At 38.7% G+C, this 21,116-nt stretch overlaps 1 pseudogene; it reads left to right on the forward strand.

Annotated features, from left to right (window-relative positions):
• Positions 1-1,512: 1,512 nt before the first annotated feature.
• The window catches only part of LOC101349476 (cytochrome P450 3A12-like), a 31,659-nt pseudogene continuing 12,055 nt past the window's right edge, over positions 1,513-21,116 (forward strand).

Raw genomic sequence — 21,116 nt, forward strand, 5'->3', positions numbered from 1 at the left:
GACAAGGGCCAGATAGCAGAAGGGGACAAGGAAGCTGGTGATAGGGAACCCAAGGTTGAGTAAGGATATTGTTGATGTGATGTGAGATTGTTAACCATTGTCATAGGGCAACATTGTAGTAACTGTTAAACGAGAAACTATTTTGTTGTGTAAGCCTTCATCTTAAGTGAGAATAACAGCACAATTCAAAAAGCGTAGTCAATGTCACTGAACTGTGCACGTAGAAATTTTTGAAATTGTGTATCTTTGGCTATGTGTATTTTCCAAAAAAAAAAAAAAAAAAGAGGTTGAGAAGTTAGAGGGTTAGAGGGTTGGTATGTTGTGGGGTTGTTAACCAATGTTATAAAACAACATGTGCACTTCTGTTTCATGAGAAACTATTTGTTCTGTAAGCCTTCGCCTGAAGTACAATAAAAAAAAAAAAAAAGAAAAATATGATGATGGTATCAATTTCAGACTGCTATCTCAAGTAAGGAGATAGAAAGTAGTGAGATAGTTGAGACAGCTCATTTAATAATGAGAAGTCCCCTACTCAGCTGATATAGCTTAGCCTTGAGAACTTACAGCCCAAAGGGATATGAAAAGTTGAAGAGGGTGAGTGTCAGTTTCTGCAGAGGGGCTAAAAGCGAGAATGCTAAAGAGGGAAGGAAACACATAACCATAGCTTGTATTTCGGTTAAGTTTTAAGAACCTTTATTGTTGTTAACTGCCATAGAGTCAGCTTTTGACTGATGATGACCACATGCACAATGAAACCAAACACTGCCTTGTCCTGGGCCATCCCCTTGCTCAGTAGTGGCTCAGACTTGTGTGATTCATAGGGTTTTCCCTGGCTGATTTTCAGAAGTAGGTAGCCAGGCCTTTAATCCAGTCTGTCTTCGTCTGGAAACTCTGCTTATTTTTCACGTAATCTGTGATTTTGCAGGCCAAGCAGACAAGAAACCAAGGTCAGAGTAACGATAATGACCTCGTGTAACTTCTGGATGCTGAGACCTCTGGTCGCTGTCATGAGGAATCTGGCCAATATCTCACAGGTGATATTGAGTGTTATTTCTGTCCTCCTAGCTATGAGCTCCAAGGACTTTCTCTCCACCCATTCCACCACCGTCACAGAGGAGGAAATCATCAACCGAGTTATTGCTCTCCTCTTCTCTCTGTTCATATGCATAGCTCCTGGAGATAATGTCTTCCCAGAGGGAGGGGGCTATTCTTTGTAGAAGAATTGGTCTAACTTGCTGTCTACTGCAGGACCCTCCGAGGGGATGGTCAAGAAGCAACATGCATTGATACTGCCCATTGCAACCCTCAGTTACATCTCCTTCATGCCTCATCTTTCTTTTAGTGCCATCTTGCTCAAGGCCTCTTGATGTATCAACAATATGAGATGATGGAGTGGTCACTGCAGAGTCACAGAGAACGGATGTGCTAGGGCCCCACAACATGATCCATTTCAACCCATCTGACATTTCTGAATGTCCATTCATGTAAGACACTCTGTCAGATACTAGAGCCATGACGGTGATCAATACCATGATTGTGCCCTTGAGTAACTCAGGATCTGACAAAGGAAACAAAGGTGCTAGAGGGTGGGCAATACAGCAATAGAAATGTGTACAGAGGAGAAAGTGCTTAAATCTGTTTGAGGTGGTTGAGAAGGCTGGACTCTAACCACAGGGGTTCTATCAGAGCTGGGCTTCGAAAAATGGATAGAAGCCTTCTGTATACCCAAGAGCACTTGAGGTAGAGGAAAATGCATGAGTTTCCTCAAGTTGTTTGTAGGAATTTCAAAGATTTTGGAGTGAGGGTAGCCATGGTTGACAAGAAAGGTCACAGTAGTTTTAAGGCCAGTGGATTCACTTGGAATTCCTTTTGTATTTTTTTAAATTTTTTATCTTTATTTTTTAACCAACAGCTGCAATAATAGCCTCAAACATACTAGCAATTCGGAGGATGATGCACAATAGGGCAATGTTTTGTACTGTTATATATAAGGTTGTCATGAGTTAGAACACTTGATGGCAACTGACAACAACATTTTTAACAGGAAATTGTAATAAAATACTCTGGGTAACATAGACAGATAAACGTTATATAAGATTCACTTGGAATTTCTTATAAGAACCAATAACCTTTGGTTTTGCTGATAACACTGAGTTGTTTAGTTATTGTTTTCCCACAAAGTATGAACTCAAGGTAGGTCAAAGTTGGGGTATGCTCAAATGCTTTGCCTAGTGCAGGGCAGAAAGTACACCTTGAACTCCCAAGGCTGCAGGTGGAGCTCAGGTGGTCCTTTCACTGCTTGCTACTTGGACCCCACCCCCTTCCCAACATATAAATCTGCCAGCAGCCTCCCTGAATCATAGTTGGTTGGGGAATAAGGCTGTGCAGGGCAGGCTGAACTCATCAAGCACAGCTCAAAGGAAAACTCAGAGAAGACTCTTGGGCAAGGCAAGTGACAATGGATCTGATCCCAAGCTTTTCTACAGAGACCTGGATTCTCCTGTCCACCAGCCTGGCTCCTTTACCTGTGAGTAGCTTCCCAGTTTCCCCTGTGACATTAGACTTGGTGCTTTCGTGTTTCTCTGGCCCCTTTTCCCTGCTGTTTTGAAGATTAAAAAAAAAGAGACAGAGGAGGTTAAGTTGCTTAAGTGTTGGCTGCTACAGAACCGTATAAGTGGTTATTAGTCATCGTATGCAGATCCTATGAAGTTATATTCATAAGCAATCCCCACCCCACTTCTCAAATCCCAATTTCTGTGGCAAGGAATGTTTAGTAACATTTTTGTTCCTAGGATTGACTACCAATTTGGACCTAGATGCATCAACAAGAATCTAGTTTTTTTTTTTTAAGATCACTCAAATGGGAATGCTTAGAGCAAAGGAGACATTTCACTTAGCAATATGCTTTTCAGCTTCTCTCATGCCTTTTCGTGGCTTGATAGCTCACTTCTGACCCTCATGGCCTTTTATGATTTTATTGCATGTTATAGGATTGACTGAATTTGTACAAAATATTTGGTGCCTGTACTGAATTGAAGGTTAACCTCTAAAAAAGGGGAAACAAAGTCTAATATCAACTGTGTAGAACATTTTATGGTTGTTTATTTTATGTTGCATAACAACAGGAAGTTACCTGGTGTTTTAGTAATCTAGTGCTGCTGTAACAGAAATACCACAAGTGGATGGCTTTAACAAAGAGAAATTTATTTTCTCAAAGTCTAGTAGGCTATAAATCCAAATTCAGGGTGTTAGCTCCAGGGGAAAGCTTTCTCTCTCTGTTGACTCTGGAGGAAGGTACTTCTTGTCAATCTTCCCCTGGACTAGGAGCTTCTTCCCTCAGGAAAGCCAGGTCCAAAGGATGGGCTCTGCTACCAGTGCTTCTTTCTTGGTGGTATGAGGTCCCCCCTCCCCCTGCTTACTTCTCTTTCCTTTTATCTTTTGTAAGATAAAAGGTGGTGAAGGCCACACCCATGGGAAACTCCCTTCACATTAGATCAGGGATGTGACTTTAGTAAGGGTGTTACAATCCCACCCTAATCCTCTTTTACATAAAATTACAATCACAAAATGGAGGACAACTACACAATACTGGGAATCATGGCCTAACCAAGTTGACAGGTATTTTTGGGGGACACAATTCAATCCATGACACCTGGATTTTAGAAAGTCCCTTCTCTTTTAACTGAATATATTTGTAGTATTTTAGTCAGCCACCTCTCAGTAACACCATAGGGGCAAGGCTTATCTGTAGATATAGATATAGACATAGACATCAGAAACTGAGGTTGCTCTGAGGACTCTCTGTAAAGACATATTTAAGAAGAAACAAACAACTTGTCGCCATCGGATCAGTTCCGAATCATAGTGACCCTATAGGACAGAGTAGGACTGCCCCATAGGATTTCAAAAGAGCGGCTGGTGGCTTCAAACTCCCTACCTTTTGGTTAGCTGTCATCGAGCTCTTAACCACTGGCAGGCAGAGCACACAGTGAAGGATAAGCATAACAAGTGCCTCAGAACAAAGTGTAAGAAAGACATCCCTGCAGGCTCTCGTTAACCCTCTATAATGAATTGGATGTAATCATGCAGAACCTTATTATCAGAACAGAAAGATCTTTTTCTCCTTTCTACCTAGAATTGTTGTCTTGTTCCGTTCAGTCAATTCTGGCTCATAGCAACCCCATTTGTTACAGAGTAGAACTGCCCCACAGGGTTTTCTTGGCTATAATCTATATGGAAGCAGATATCAAGTCTTTTCTTCTGCGGTGCTACTGGGCATTTCTAACCACCAGTCTTTGGGTGACCAGCTGAGTGCAAACCTTTTTCACCACCCAGGGACCTCTCTAACTAGAATGGAACCCTGAAATCCTGAAAAAGGTCACTTATGAACTAGACACTAGCAAAGACCCTGAAAAAGTTCCAGCTTGAACGTCCTAGGATCCCTAAGTTTGGGTACATTTATCAAGTATTCCGTCTGGGATTGGTATCAGGATGATTTTAGCTGCTTTCACTAATTATTACTACTTGTTTTTCGGAAACATTTTATTGTGCTTTAGGTGAAAGTTTACATAGCAAATTAGTTTCCCATTCAATAGTTCATACACAAGTTGTTCTGTCACATTGGCAGCAATCCCCGCAATGTGTTAGCATTATTTCCATTTCCACCCAGGGTTCTTTGTTTCTGTTCAATTTGTTTCCCTGCCTTCTCATCTTTGCTTTTGGGCAATGCTGCCTCTTGGTCTTGCATAGTTGATTGTTCTAAGGAACACCTTCCTCACGGATGTTATTGCCTACTTTTTTGGCCTGTCTATTATTTGGCTGAAAGGTGAGCCCTGGTAGTGGATTCAGTTCCAAGATAAAAGAGTGTCTTAGGGCTATAGTCTCAGGAGCTCTTCTGGTCTCTGCAAGACCAGGAAGTCTGGTCTTCTTTGTGAATTAGAATTTTGTTCTACATTTTCCTTCCACTCTAACCGGGACTTTCTATTGCGTTCCTGGTCAGAATGGTTGGTAGTGGTAGCTGGGCACCATCTAGTTCTTCTGGTCTCAGGCTAGTGGAGGCTGTTGTTCAATTGAGCCATTAGTCCCTTGGATTAATTGCTTCCTTGAGTCTTTGGTTTTCTTCACTCTCCTTTGCTCCAGATGGGAAGAGAGCAATAGTTGTGTCTTAGATACCTACACACAAGCTTTAAAGTCCCAAGATGCTGTTCGCCTCAGTAGAATGTGGAATATTATCTTTTTGAACTATGTTGTGCCAATTGACCTAGGTGTGTCCCAACACTATCATTCTTAGCCTTCAAGTCCAGTATCTTGGACCTGCGAGGTGTTTGGTAATGTCTAAGAATTTTCCATAGCTGTGACTCCTATGTGGTCTATTATATATATGAACATACCTACAGTATATACAAACATGTACGTAGAAATATCCACAACCATACCTATATATGTGCAGGTGTTTACTCTCATATGACCTCCCTCACCTGTTTAGCATACATATCTACCTATGATCCACTTGTAAATTATTGTTTGTTATTACTGTTGTTGCATGCTTGTATATGCTATAGTGTTTACCATAGTTGCTTGTCATTACTTTTATTGGGTCTCACAGTGGAGGTGGGAAAGGAGAGAGTGATGAAGTGTTATTGCTTTTGGAGTTGTTATTGTTATTTATCACCTACATGTTACCTCCTTAACACTGATATCTATACTACTATTCTGGTGACCTGGCTTGTCTCTCACTTTATAGATATAGAACCTACTCATAATGTTCTAAAGAATATCAGGATTCCTGGGTCCAAGCCTCCGCCTTTTTTGGGAACTGTTCTGGCCTACCACAAGGTAAGTGTTTTAGCTCCCACTTTTGCTTCTTATAGTTGCATACGTCTGCTCATTTTCATCAATACAAATGTCCTTCCTCGGGAAAAAGTTTCTAGAACTTTCTAGAAACTGTGTATACCCCATTCAGCACGTTGACCTGGATTCCCCATGGAGTTCTATTGTCCAATGTTGAGGTTTTTACCCCAGTCTGACAGTCCAGTTCCTGGTCTATTCAGCACAAGACTTGATGTTCTGACATTGCAAACTTCACGAGAAGAAGTATCTTTCTGCCAGGTGCTTCTTCCTAAGAAGGCATAGTGGTCCTTAGCATTGGGATAAATGAACAAAGGGAGTCTTGGTAGTGGCTTGTTAAGCTGTGTGCACTAGATTCAAACTCTCCTGATTCTAGTATGAGCTCTGGGTAGCCTTTTTTGCTCTTCCTGGAAAAATTATTTTTTTAAATAATTAATTATGTTTATTTTGTTGTTGTTGTTCCCCCAGATAGATTTTAACCTTAATGTTATTAGGTAGATCAAGTATTCTCCATCTGGTAATTTGTACATACTGCATTCTCTCAAGAACTGCTAAATCCCCTGTGGTTATTTCCAGGGCTTTACCCAACTCTTGCTATCCATGCCATCTTTTGGGAATTTGAGAGCTAGAACAAAAGGTTTCTGCCTTTCTTCTTTTCCATCAAAGGAACCACCTCTATGAGTGAATCAGAGCAGGGAGCGAGTAGTGCTGACACAAGGTGGTGGTTGCCTATTGTCTTGGTTATCTAGTGCTGCTATAACACAAATACCAAAAGTGGATGGCTTTAACAAACAGAATTTTATTCTCTCACAGTCTAGTAGGCTAGAAGTCCAAATTCAGGGTGCCAGCTCCAGGGGAAGGCTTTCTCTCTTTGTCGACTCTGGGGAAAGTCCTTGTCATCAATCATCCATAGTCAATGAGCTTCTCAGCACAGGGACCCTGGCCCATGTTTCTTGGTGGTATGAGGTCCCCCTGTCTCTCTGCTAACTTCTCTGTTTTATATCTCAAAAGAGATTGACTTAAGGCTCAACCTAATCTTGTAGTTTGAGTCCTGCCCTATTACTGTAACTGCCAATAATCCCATCTCATTAACATCATAGAGGTAGGATTCACAACACAAACCAAAATCACATGAGATGACAAAATAGTGGACAACCACACAATACTGGGAATCATGGACTAGCCAAGTTGACACACATTATATTCAATCCATAACACCTATCAACTTCAGATATTTAACCACTAAATTAGGTTTTTGTTTTTTTTTTAACAAAAGCATGTTGTTTTTGTTGTTAGTTGCTCTTGAATCACTTTCTACATACAGTGACCCCACGTGACAGAGTAGAACTGTCCCACTGGACACTCACTCATTTTCTCCAAACTTCAGTTTTCTCTGGTGCCCATGGAGGTAATTATTCAGAGGGTTATGAGATTTTAAAGGCAACATATGCACAAGCTAAAACACTTCAGAAAGACAAGGAGTTATTTATTATTCATAGACAAGGTTACATAATTCACTATCTGCAATGCTTGGAGAAAATAGATATGACAACTCTCTAAGAGCTTTGCAAGAGATATAGTTCATCCTATGAGGCTCTGGGCTGGGATTGTCCTCCACACAGTTGAGTGTTTCATCACAAGTTTATCCAATGGAAGTTTCCAAAATACTCACCCCCATAATTTTCCATACTTTTTAGAACATTTCATGTCAAAATCCCACACAACCTGCAAGGAGAAACAAAATAAAATTAGACTATTCACTCAAATGTACTCAACCCTACCTCTTTCTGGGGCAAAAAAAAAAAAAATTAAAAGATTCAAATCAGAGGAAATCAACCTTACTCTTTATTATAGATTGAATTGTGTCCCCCTAAAGGATATGTTGAAATTTGAACATTCAATACCAGGGAATGTAAATTTATATGGAAATTGGGCCTCAACAATGGGCTCAAACATATCAGAAATCCTGGAGATGGTGCAGTATCAGGTAACGATTCATTCCATTATACATAAGGCCTCCATGAATCGCAGCTGACTATACAACTCACAACAACAAAGATGTTATCAGTTAACTTAACATGAGGTCATACTACAGTAGGGTGGGCTCCAATTCAATATGACTGCTGTCCATGTCACCAAGTGTCAAAGTCCACAGTCTGAATGAGGCTTAGAAAGTTTCAGGTAATTGCTTTTCTCCAGACTTTAATGGGCAGGGACTGGTAGCATTACTTTTTGTGCATTTTTTCCTTCTGTAGGTCCCTTTAATTGCAAAAAAAAAATGTATCATTTCAAGCTCTTCTGTTGTTGTGTGTGGTTGAGTTGATTCTGACTCATAGTTACCCCATGTGACACAGCAGAACTGTCTCATGTGTTTTCTAGGCTGTAATCTCTGCAGGAGGAAATCATTCTGTCTTTGTCCCAGGGAGCCATTGGATGTGTTTGAAAGGCCAAGCTTTCAGTTATTAGCAGAGTACATAACTGTTGCTCTACCAGATCTCCTTCAAACCCTTCTAGTAAGTACTCATCCTAATGGGCTTCATCGTAATAATTTATGTCAGAAGATCAACACTAAATACCCTCAATACTTACTTAAAACTCCTCAGCTTCAGAGTATTTTTAGAAATGGACAGCAGAAGTGCAGTGGTTCTCATTAAGTTTTATATGTGATCACAGACCCATTTGAGGTTCCTCTGTGAAGTCAAAGAACAGATAACTTTTGGAAAATCTCCCATTTTGTTCCAGTAAATTCAAATGATTAGGAAAGGAAAAAAAATGTCAGGACAGTGTAAGTAAACTTATAGTATACCTCATTCCATTGATTTATTTCCACAAGTGGGCATTCTAATGGCCAGGAGAACAGGCCCAATTTGGGTATATCACATATAAAGACTCAGCTTTGTGTGGCCCATTTGTCAAAAGTGGGATTTCCCTGATGCTATGATGCCATCAACATGGAACTGAGACCCAGTTGGGTTCCACATATAAGAATAAAATGTAAGTAATTTTTTAAAAAGTAATTAAAATGAATCATACACTCTCCTCCATGTTCCTTTATACCTTTTTAGATATTTTTCAATTTTTTCTAGCCTTAATGCTACCAAAGACCTCTTTTTATAGGTAAAATAATATTTTTTAAAAATTGTAAAAAAAAAAGACAATTCTTGAATATAGGGAAAAATCATTCATAATTCTATTATCACTTTTTGAGCATTCCAAGTCTTTTTCTAGGTGTACATATTTTTACATGTTTATAATTGGTATGTCTACAAATTTTATCTAATAATGCCAAATACATTATTCACATTTTGACATATCCTCAAAATTATAATTTTAAATGACTGAGTGAATGGACTGTCCTTACTTATGTTTTGCACTTAGATAATTACTTGCCTTCAAATTTTCACTAACCTGATGTCTTTTAAAAAATGAATTATTTTGAACACAAAAAAAATACTAAGAATTATATACGAAATAACCATATGTCCACCACCCCACTTTAACACTTATGTTAATGTTCTTTCTAACCATGACCTCTTTAAAGGGACTTTTGGCTTTAAAGATCTCTTACCTGTTTAACCTAGATTACCCTTCATTTTATGAGAGCTCTAGTGGCTTCTGTGGTCAGAATCTTGCTGTGTATCATATTTTAACTTGAACCAGAGGAAAATGTTGCCGTGTATTTGGCAACGAGGAGTATGGATTTTGTAATATCAGGATGAATATATGGTCTCTTGGGAGTGGCTCCATCTGTAGAATTGAGTTTGATAAAATTAATCAGCTCAGTTTCCCAACATAGGTTTTATGTGATGGACAGCCTGTGATAGCCACCACAGATCCAGGCACAATCAACACAATGTTGGTGAAAGAATGTTATTCGACATTTACAAACCAGAGTGTAAGTATCCATTTTTTCATTAAAAATTTTATTAATTTATTTACGTTCTAAATTTGAAATAATTATAGATTCACAAGCAGTTTGAAAAAACAAGACAACAAAACAAACAAAAATATACAGGAAAGTCTCATGTACCATTCTTCCAGTTTCCCATGATATTAACATCTTGTCTAACTAAGGTATGACATCAAACCGGTAAATTGACATTGGTACGAGTCCCAGAGCTTATTTGGATTTCATCAGTTGTATGTGCACTCCCTTGCATGTGCATTTGTGTGTGAATGTCCAGCTCTATTCCATTTTATCACATGTGTAGATATGTGTAACCACCAGCACAATCAAGGTATACAAATCCTTCCTCACCAAATGCTCCCTCTTGCTATTTATAGTCACAGTCTGTGGCTTGTCTTTTTCTCTTAACAAGATCTTCAGCGGAGCAAACTTTTTTTTTTGTTTTTATGAGGCCAGTTTATTAATTTTTCCTTTTGGGAGTTGTGCTTTTGATGTCAAGTCTGGAAAGTCTTTGCCTAGCTCTAAGTCCTGAAGAATTTCCTCTTCTCCTTTTCCTTTTTCCTCTTCTGCTTCCTCTTCTTCTTCCTTTTCTTCCTCTTTGTCTTCCCTTCCTTCTTTTTTTTTTTTTTTTCATTTTTGTTTTGTACTTTAGATGAAGGTTTATAGAACATGTAGTTTCTCAAACAGTTAGTACACATAGTGTTTTATGACATTGGTTAACAACCCCATGACATGTCAACACTCTCCCTTCTGAACCTTTGGTTCCCTATTACCACCTTTCCTGTCCCCTCCTGCCTTCTAGTCCTTGTCCCCGGGCTGTTGTGTCCCATTAGCCTCCTTTTGTTTTATGGGCCTGTCTAAACTTGGGCTGAACAGTGAACCTCAGGAGTGACTTCGTTACTGAGCTAAAAGGGTGTCTGGGGACCATACTCTTGGGGTTTCTCCAGTCTCTGTCAGGCCAGTAAGTCTGGTCTTTTTGTGGATTAAAATTTCGTTCTACATTTTTTTCCTGCTCTGTCTGGGACCCTCTGTTGTGATCCTTGTCAGAGCAGTCCGTGGTGGTAGCCGGGCACCCTCTAGTTGTACTGGACTCAGTCTGGTGGAGGCTGTGGTAGTTGTGGTCCAATAGTCCTTTGGACTAATCTTTCCCTTGTACTCCATGACCTTGCCTTGTACAAGTTGTGCTGGCTTTCCCAGTATTGTGTACTGTTTTACCTTTCACCAAAGTTACCACTTATCTATTGTCTATTTAGTGTTCCCCCCCACCCCTCCCTTCCCTCGTAACCATCAAAGAATGTTTCTTTTTGTGTGTAAACCTTTTAATGACTTCTTACAGTAGTGCTCTCATACAGTATTTGTCCTTTTGTGATTGACTTATTTCACTCAGCATATTGCCCTCCAAATTCATCCATGTTATAAGATGCTTCACAGATTCATCATTGTTCGTTATTGTTGCATAATACTCCATTGTGTGTATGTATAGTTTATCGATTCATCTGTTGATGGGCATCTAGGTTGTTTTTCATCTTTTTGCTACTGAACAATGCTACACTGAACATGGGCGCGCATATGGCTATTTCTGTGAGGGCTCTTATTCTCTAGGATATTGTCCTAGGAGTGGGATTGCTAGATCGTATGGTATTTCTATTTCTAGCTTTCTAAGAAAGCACCATGTCATTTTCCAAAACTGTTGTATCATTTTGCATTCCCACCAGCAGTGCATAAGAGTTCTGTTCTCCCCGCAGCCTCTCCAACATTTGTTATTTCCAGTTTTTTTCATTCGTGCTAGTAATGTCGGGGTGAGATGGTATCTCATTGTGGTTTTGATTTGCATTTCTCTAATGGCTAGTGATCGTGAGCATTTCCTCATGTGTCTGTTGGCTGCTTGAATGTCTTCTTTGATGAAGTGTTTGTTCATTTCCTCTGCCCATTTTTTAATTGGATTATTTGTCTTTTTGTTGTAGAGGTCTTGGATTTTTTGTAGATTTTAGAGATTAGACCTCTGTTTGATTTGTAATGTCCAAAAATTTTTTCCCAGTCTGTAGATTCTCTTTTTACTCTTTTGGTGAAGTCTTTTGATGAGCATAAGCGTTTAAGTTTTAGAAGATCTCAGTTATCTAGCTTATCTTCTGGAGTTTGTGTGTTGTTGTTTATGGTTTGTATCTTGTTAATGCCGTGTATTAGGGCTTCTAGCGTTTTTCCTATTTTTTCTTCTATAAAATTTAAAATTTTTGGCCTTATATTTAGGTCTTTGATCCATTTTGAATTAGTTTTTGTGTATGGTGTGAGGTATGGGAACTGTTTCATATTTTTGCAAATGGGCTTCCAGTTTTGCTGGCACCATTTGTTAAAAAGACTGTCTTTTCTCCATTTAATGGACTTTGGACATTTGTCGAAGATCAGGTGTCTGTAGGTGGATGGATTTACATCTTGGTTCTCAATTCTGTTCCATTGGTCAGTGTGTCTGTCGTACCAGTACCAAGCTGTTTTGACAGCTGTAGCTGCATAGTAGGATCTGAGGTCATGTAGTGTGAGTCCTCCAAATTTATTCTTTTTCTTCATTAGTGGTTTATTTATCCAGGACCTCTTTCTTTTCCATATAAGATTAATGATTAGTTTTTCATCTCTTTAAAGAATACTTTTGGTATTTGGATGGGGATTGCATGGTATTTGTAGATTGTTTTTGGTACAATTGATGTTTTCACAAGGTTGAGTCTACCTATCCATGAGCATGGTACTTTTTTCCATTTATGTAGGTCTCATTTTGTTTATTGCAGTAGTGTTTTGTAGTTTTCTTTGTATAAGCCTTTTACATCTCTTGTTAGATTTATTCCTAAGGTTTTTTTTTTTTTTTTTTTTTTTTTTTTGTGGGGCAGAGGAGGGGACTATTATAAATGGTATTGCTTTCCTGATTTCCTTTTAGTTGTTCTCTTTATTGGTGTATAGGAATCCAACTTATTTTTGTATGTTTATCTTGTATCTTGCTACTCTGGTGAATCTTTCTATTAGTTCCAGTAGTTTTTTTGTGGAGTCTTTAGGATTCTGTTTGTATAATATCATATCATCCACAAATAGGTATAGTTTTACTCCTTCCTTATCAATTTGGGTGCACTTTTTTTGTTTTCTTGCCTTATTGCTCTAGCTAGGACTTCCAGCACAATGTTAAATAGGAATGGTGATAAAGGACATCCTTGTCTCATTCCTGTTCTCAGGGGGAATGTTTTTAGCCTTTCTCTGGTAAGAATCATGTGTTGGCTATTGGTTTCACATAGAAGTCCATTATTATGTTGAGAAATTTCCTTCTATACCTATTTCATTGAGGGTTTTTATCAAGAATGGGTGTTGGACTTTATCGAACATCTTTTCTGCATCAGTTGAGATGATCATGTGATTCTTTGGTTTTATTTATGTGATTGATTACATTGATTGATTTTCTAATGTTGAACCATCTGTTATGAATCCCACTTGGTCAAGACGTAGTATTTTTTGATAAGATGCTGAATTCTATTGGCTAGAATTTGGTTGAGAATTTTTGCTTCTACATTCATGAGAGGTATTGGTCTGTAATTTTTCTCTATTTTTGTGGTGTCTTTGCCTGGTTTTGGTATCAGGGTTATGCTGACATCATAGAATAAATCTGGAAGTGTCCCTTCCTTTTCTATATTCTGAAATAGTTTGAGTAGTCCTCGTGTGAGCTCTTCTCTAAATGTTTGGTAGAATTCTCCACCTAAGCCAGTCAGGCCAGGTTTTTTGTTGTTGTTTTTGGGAGGTTTTTTAAAATTACTTTTGCAATCTCTTCTCTTGTCATGTGTCTGTTCTGATTTTTTATCTCAGTTTTTGTTAGTTTAGGTAATGTGATGGTTAAGATTGTGTGTCAACTTGGCTGGGCCATGATTCTCAGTGTTTTAATATAATCACCCCCATGATTGAATATACTGTGAGTAGTCAATCAGATGAAAGGGAGTCTCCTTGGGGGTGTGGCCAGCATCTGTATATAAGCAGAAGTTCTGGCTTTTTGCTGTCTTTTGGATCCTGCTGCTGCTTCCTGTCATCTCATCTCCCGTTCTTGGGACCTGAGCTGTCAGCTTATCTGCTGAACCTGTGATTCGTTGATCTGTACAGCCTGTGAGTGGGAGCCTTGCTCTCTGACCTGCCGATCTTGGGCTCGCCAGCTTCTGCAGCTGTGTGACTTGGGAGAGGCCTCTACCCTCATCCACGGCCTTGGGATGTGCTAACCTCTACAATCGCGTGAGCTGATTCCTTGATATAATCTCTTTCTATATATATATGTATTTACACACTTTACTGGTTTTGCTTGTCTAGAGAACCCAGCCTAAGACAGGTAAGTAGTGTGTTTCTAGAAATTTATCCATTTCCTCTACGTTTTCAAATTTATTGGAGTACAGTTTTTCATAGTACTCTGGTATGTTCCTTTTTATTTCAGTTAGATCTGTTGTAATGTCCCTCATTTTTTTCATTTCTTATTTGGGCTATTTGCTTCCTCTCCTGTTTTTCTCTTGTAAGGTGGGCAATGGTTTGTCTATTTCGTTGATCTTTTCAAAGAACCAACTTTTGTTTTTTTTTATTCTTTCTGTTGTTTTTCTATTCTCTATTTCATTTGTTTCTGCTCTAATCATTAATATTTCCTTTCTTCTGGTGGCTGTGGAGTTCTTTTGCTGTTCTCTTTCTATTTGTTTGAGTTTTATAGCTAATGTTTTGATTTTGTCCCTTTTTTCTTTTTTGATGTATGCATCTATTGCTATAAATTGACCTCTGAGCACTGCCTTTGCTGTGTCCCCTAGGTTTTAGTATGGTGTTTTTTCATTTTTATTTGATTCTAGACATTTTTCAATTCCATCTTTGATTTCTTCTATTACCAAGTTGCTTTTAAGTAAGGCATTATTCAGTTTCCATGTTTGTATTTTTTTTCCTTGCTGTTCCTGTTATTTACTTCTACTTTTATGGCATTGTGATCAGAGAAGATGCTTTGTATTATCTCAGTGTTTTGATTTTTTTTTTGAGGGTTGCTTTGTGGCCTAAGAGGTGGACCATTCTGGAGAATGTTCCATGTGTGTTGTAAAAGAATGCCTACTTTGCTGCTGTTGTGTGGATTTGCCTATATGTGTCTATGAGGTCAAGATGTTTGATTGTGATCTTTAGATCTTCTGTATCTTTGCTGAGTTTCTTTCTGTCTCTTACTGAGAGTGGTGTGTTGAAGTCTCCTACTATTATTGTGGAACTGTTCATTTTTCTTTTCAGTGCTGTTAGATTTTGAGCCCTGTCATTGAGTGTGTAGATATTTATTATGGTTATGTCATCATGGTGGATTATCCCTTTAATCATTATGCCATGTTCTTCCTTGTCTTTTATGATGGATTTTTTCCTTAAATTCTATTTTATCTGAGATTAGTATTGACACTCCTGCTCTTTTTTGGTTGCTGTTTGCTTGATAATTTTTTTATATCCTATGATTTTTAATATATTTATATCTTTGTGTCTGAGGTGCGTGTCTTATAGACAGCATATTGATGGTTTCTTTTTTTTTAATCCATTCTGTCACTCTGTGTCTCTTTACTGGTGTATTTAAGCCATTTACATTCAGTGTGATTATCAATAAGTGTGAATTTATTGCTCTCAATTTGTGGTGCTTTTTTCTGTGCTGAGGTTTTCTTTGTTCCTCTTATTCTCCTGTGCTGAGTTCCTTTTCTTTGTGGAATTTCTTTCTATTTCCTTCATTATTGTATACTTTGTGTTTACTATGACTATGTTTTTCTTCTTTATTTATTTAGATGAGTAGGTTTGTTAACTTTGTTTGTGGTTACCTTGAAATTTACCCCATCTTTCTAAGTTTGAACCAGTCTCCTATTACTTGATATTACCTTGACTTCCTCTCTATTTGAAAGTTATATACCTACATCGTGTAGTCCCCTTCTATTGTTCTGGCATTGCTGTCATATACAGATTTATGTCTCTAATTCCCTCTTTTAAGTCTTTTAGTTTTGTTTTACCCTTGAGAATTCATTACCTAGGTCAGTATCTAGCTGATACTGGCCTGTGTCCTAGATTCAAGTTGTTGTCTGATGTTGTTGTTTCTCTACCCGAAGGATCCCTTATAATAATTCTTGTAAGTTTGTTTGTTTTTTACAAATTCCTTTAATTTCAGTTTATCTGAAAATGGCCTCATTTCTCCACCACATTTGAGAGAGAGCTTTGCAGGATATATTATTCTTGGTTGGAATTCTTTTTTCTTTCAAGGTTTTATGTATATCATCCCATTGTCTTCTTGTCTGCATGATTTTTGCTGAATAATCGCAACTTATTCTTATTGTTTCTCCTTTGTATGTGACTTTTCATTTTCCTCGAGCTGCTCCCAGGATTCTTTATTTGTCTTTGGTCAGCTTTTCATCTTTCGTTGAGCTCCTTTGGTGGTCAGCTTCTCATTTCTTATGATAGTAGGGAAGTTTTCTGTCAGCAAATTTTCGGTGATTCTCTCTGTGTTTTCCATTTTCTCCCCCTGTTCTGATTTCTAATTATTTATTTTGACATTTTGTTCTTGCATTATTTTTTCTGAATTCTTCTGTTGCTTTGTCAGTGTTTTCCTTCATTGTGGGTAGTTTTGGGGTTTTTTTTTTTTTTTCCTGTGTTTTCCATGATTTTGTCTGTTTTCCTTGATCTCTTTACCTAGTCTCTTGGAAAGTCGTAAATATTAGACTTTAGAATTCTCTATTAGGTATCTCCAGTGTCTTTTCTTCTCCTGGAAGGTCATCTAGTACTTTATTTTGATCTCTTACTGGAGCCGTCTTGTCCTTTTTTTGTATGTTTTGATATTGTTTGCTGTCTCCAACACATTCAGGTATTATTTTCTTTATTTATTGATTATAGGTTTGTTTGTTTCATCCTGGTTTCCTGTTTTGTTTGGTTATGTCTTGGCAGGTGGGCTAGGCATGCTTTTTTGCTTGCTCTTCTGTGGGCAAAATAGTTCTCATCACCTTGTCCAAGTGTGCAGAGCCAGTCTCTCAGCTATGGTACAGCTGGGCAGATCCAGCAGGAGGGAAGGGGTGAAGATAGGTCATTTGTAGGGCAATAGGGTGGTTTAGTAATGTGATTCCTGGCAGTCGGGCTGTTGTGATGGGGTAGTTCTTGCTGCTATTCACCAAGAGAGGTGGGAGTTGTATGAGCGTGCTCCTGTGGTTTCCAGGTGAGAGAGTCTGGGCTTTTCCTTGAGTTGAAGCCAGTAAACATGTTCTTACTTAGCCCTAGGTGTGTATGCACCACATCTCTATCTCCTGTTGGGAATTCTGTGGATGTGTCTTTCTGCATGTGAGGTTGTTGGCCTTATTCTGAGATGGCCATGCTGAGTGATGTCTTTTGACCAGTAACCTCAAACTCTGTATCTCTACTCGTTCGCTGTCTTCTTTCAGTTTCTTCTTCTTAGTGGCTTCCAATCTAATACTTTATCCCTTTATTTAATGTTCAGGGTTCCAGGATTGTTGTTTGTATCAGTTTTACTTGGTTTTTTGGGTCTTTGTTGCAGTGGGATGGCATCATGTATCTGAGTAGTCCACCATCTTGGTTCTGCCTCTGGTTCTGTCTGCATTGTCTGTGCTTCCCTTGATCTTTTTTGGGGTCCTATATATAGGTCTTTTGAATTCCTTATCAGTTAGTTCTATTATCAACTCTTCTTCATAAAGTTTTTCTGCCCCTTTATTCTGCTCACTTGTTGGAGCCATATTATTCTGTTTCATCCTACGATTAGTTATTGTCTGCTGTCTCCATGGCATTAAGGTGAGTGGAGGTGGGAAAGTAAGTTCTTTCCCTGATACTGGGTGACAAGTGTTGGGTGTTCAGTGTCCCTCCTCAGCCTTTGTAGGACCGTAGGTTCCTTCTGGGTTGGTGCTAGCAGTTAGTGTGATCTCTGGAGGTCAGGGCAGGATGTCTGTATATCCACTGTGAGGAAGTGCTTCCCAAATAGATGGGATAGCCTTCTATGCATACCTGAATTGATGTCTCAGTAAATGGTGAGGGATCAAGGGTTTTCAGAGCATGTGCAGCTGGCCTGCCAGTAGTACCTGGGTGTGGGATGTGTGACGTTGCAGCTGGGCAGATGCTGAATGATAGGAGTAGGACCTCCTGCTCATCATTAGGCAGAGGTGAAGATGACACCTTGCTTCACTCCAGATTTTTCTTCACTGTATCTCTGTTTCCTACTGGGGATTCTGTGAAATTGTCTTACTGGGTTCCTCACCAGGGAATGCTTCTTGCTTTGTCTCAAAATGGCTACACTGTGCAGTGCCAGATGACATTGCACCTGTAATCCATATGTCACCCTGTTTTCCATTTTCATCCAATTTCCCCTTCCATTTATTGTTCTATTTCTTCATTCTTCCCTTTGCTGCTCAAGGTTCCAAGACTGTCATCTGAATCTGTTTCACTTGGTTTCTTGTGTCTTTGCTGTAGTGGGATGGCATGGTATGTCTGACTAAGCCTCCATCTTGCTCCACCTCCTTTTTGGTCAATTTGCCAAAGTTTCCTCAATTTTGATGATCTTTGTAAAAATTAGGTTTTGGTTTCATTGATTTTCTTTTTTTTCTATTCTGTATTTCATTAATTTTTCCTTAATCCTTATTATGTCCTTTCCTCTATTTTTTAATCTGCAGTTTGCTCTACTTCCAGCATCTAATGGTGGAAGATTAGGTTATAGTTTTTTATCTTTCCTATTTTTAGTATAGACATTTACAACTATAATTTTCCATCTAAGCACTGCTTTAGCTGTATCTCAATAATTTTGATCTGTTGTATCTTCATTTTCAATTAATCTCAAAGTAATTTCTAATTTTCCTCTTGATTTCTTCCATGACTGATTATTTAGGAAAGTGTTGCTTAATTTCCACATATTTTATTTGTGGGTTTCCTGATTTTCTCTCTCTCTCTCTCTTTTTTTCAATTTCATTTCATACCTTGTATTATTTTTTTTTAACTATTATTTCTAGAAAAGTGTGATTAATTAAAGAAGCAGACTATGGTCTCATTTACTCAAGGAGACTCCAGCCCCTAAAAGACAAAGAGCTCAGCATAGTTAATCATATGCCTTTGGTCAATGCCATGATAAGGAAGGTGCTACTGTTCTCAGCCACTGGCCTGGAAGCCCACATAAGGGTCATAGAAGGAATGGCTCCTTGTTGAGAATTCTGGTCTCTTTTATTTTTATGACTGGTGGAGCAAGTTATAATTGTTCCAGAAAAAATGTGCATTTTCACTATGATTTCTTTTTTCTTTTCTTTTCCCTATAGCACTCTTTCCACTCCTTACTCCAGTTTGTGAAGCATTAAGTATCTCTGTGTTTTCAAGAGATGTTACAGATTTTTTCACTAAACCTATGCAAAGAATGAAAGAATGCCATCTTAAAAATAATCAAAATCTAAGATCTGGTAGAGGTTACAAGAGTGTGTTCTCATTTGGATGATATATTGAATTATATACATATGATTTGTGTACTTTTCTGCATTTAAAAAAGGTGTGTAGAGAACTCTAGGGTTTAGATCAAGAGAGTTCTATCTAAATAATGTGGAGACTGGGAAAGGAGATAAATAATGGGCCACAGACACAGGGTTAAAATTTAATAATAGGCATAGTAATTAATATGTTACTGCATATATATTGCTGAGGTAAAAAAAAATTACCATTTCCATTTTCTTCAATATATCATCAAATGATAAAAATTACTGTTCAAATATTGATTTACTGGTATTGTAATTTCTCCATTTCCTGATTGGTAAACAATTATTTCAATTCCAAGCCTCATGTTTTACACATTCTTCAATGGAAAGCACCTCAAGTTACCTAGTGGAAGATCACCCATGTTAAATTCCAGTCCTCTCATAATCTGAAGAGGGTAGTGGTCTTTGGGCAATAAGGCAGCAAGGTGGCTGACTTAGCTTTGCCTTCATGAGGCCCAGAGACCAGCACAAGAAAGCCTGCAGGTGAGGGAGTCAGTTCTGAGTATCCCATTGTGTAGCAATTTAGAAGTGTGGGATATTGGAAGATTGTCTTAGTTATCTAGTGCTCTATAACAGAAATACCACAAGTGGATGGCTTTAACAAAGATAAATTTATTTCCTCACAGTAAAGTAGGCTAGAAGTCCAAATTCAGGGTATCAACTCCAGGGGAAGGCTTTCTCTCTCTGTCAGTTCTGGAGGAAGGTCCTTTACATCAATATTCCCCTAGACCAGGAGCTTCTCTGTGCAGGAACTCCGAGTCCAAAGGATGCACTCTGCTCCCAGAACTGCTTTCTTGGTGGTATGAGGTCCCCCGTCTCTCCACTCACTTCTCTTTTTTATATCCCAAAAGAAACCGGCTCAAAACACAATCCAATCTCATAGATTGAGTCCTACCTCATCAACACAACTTCTGCCTCTCCCCCTTCATTAACATCATAGAGACAGGATTTACAACACACAGCAAAATCACATCAGATGACAAAATAGTGGACAATCACACAATACTGGGAATCATGGCCCAGTCAAATTGATACACACATTTTTGGAGGACACAATTTAATTCATGACAAAGATGCTCAAAGAAAGCAGCATATGAGCTCGGGAAATGTCAGGGTTTAGTGTGTGTGGTCACTGGTTAAGAAGAAGAAATGCAAGAATAAGTGAGGGCATGGTATTAAGGCAGAAGAACAAAAAGATGGAAATCAGGGTTTTTTTCTTGGGCAAGAAGGTATGGCCAGGAAGCTGTGTTCAAAAGCTAAGGAAACCGAGAATCAGAGAGGTCAAGGTCCCAAAAGCAGTGACATATGGTAGCTGGATCTCTCCCAGGGAAACATCCAGCTCTCTGAGATATGCAATTGGGGGTTTCTCTTCACTGGTGTCTCAGGCAATACCAATCTGACTTCATGGAATTAAAGGTATTATAGTCTCAGAAAGAGGTCAAGTTCTGGACTTAGTGTCATTGGAATTTCTGTTTCTGCTTCCAGCACCAAGTGGATTTTCTTCAGCTGACGGTCAACTCCAAGAATTCCAAAAAAACTGCATCCCATAAAGGTAATACAGAGAGTGACTCTAAGGGCTACTGATAGCAGGGGCGTAGTGTGGGTAATAAGTATCAAGGGCAATATCTAAGCTGCACCCCACTCTCTCAGTTTCAAAATGAGTAGCCATTGATAGTGGTTAAGTGTCAATAGAAATACTTTCTCCTCTCTTGTGTGGCTGCCTCATTTAGATGCCTTTCATTTTTGTGGCCCCTCAGAATGTCATTCCGTACCTTTTGTGGTGCCCTCTTGGACTTGAGGCCAGGGGCAAATGCCCCCCTCTGCCCCTCCTCACTACACCTCTGACTGATGGGGGTTTTAGAGAA

Source organism: Trichechus manatus, unplaced genomic scaffold (assembly GCF_000243295.1).
Source record: "Trichechus manatus latirostris isolate Lorelei unplaced genomic scaffold, TriManLat1.0 scaffold00151, whole genome shotgun sequence".
Classification (NCBI taxonomy): Eukaryota; Metazoa; Chordata; class Mammalia; order Sirenia; family Trichechidae; genus Trichechus; species Trichechus manatus.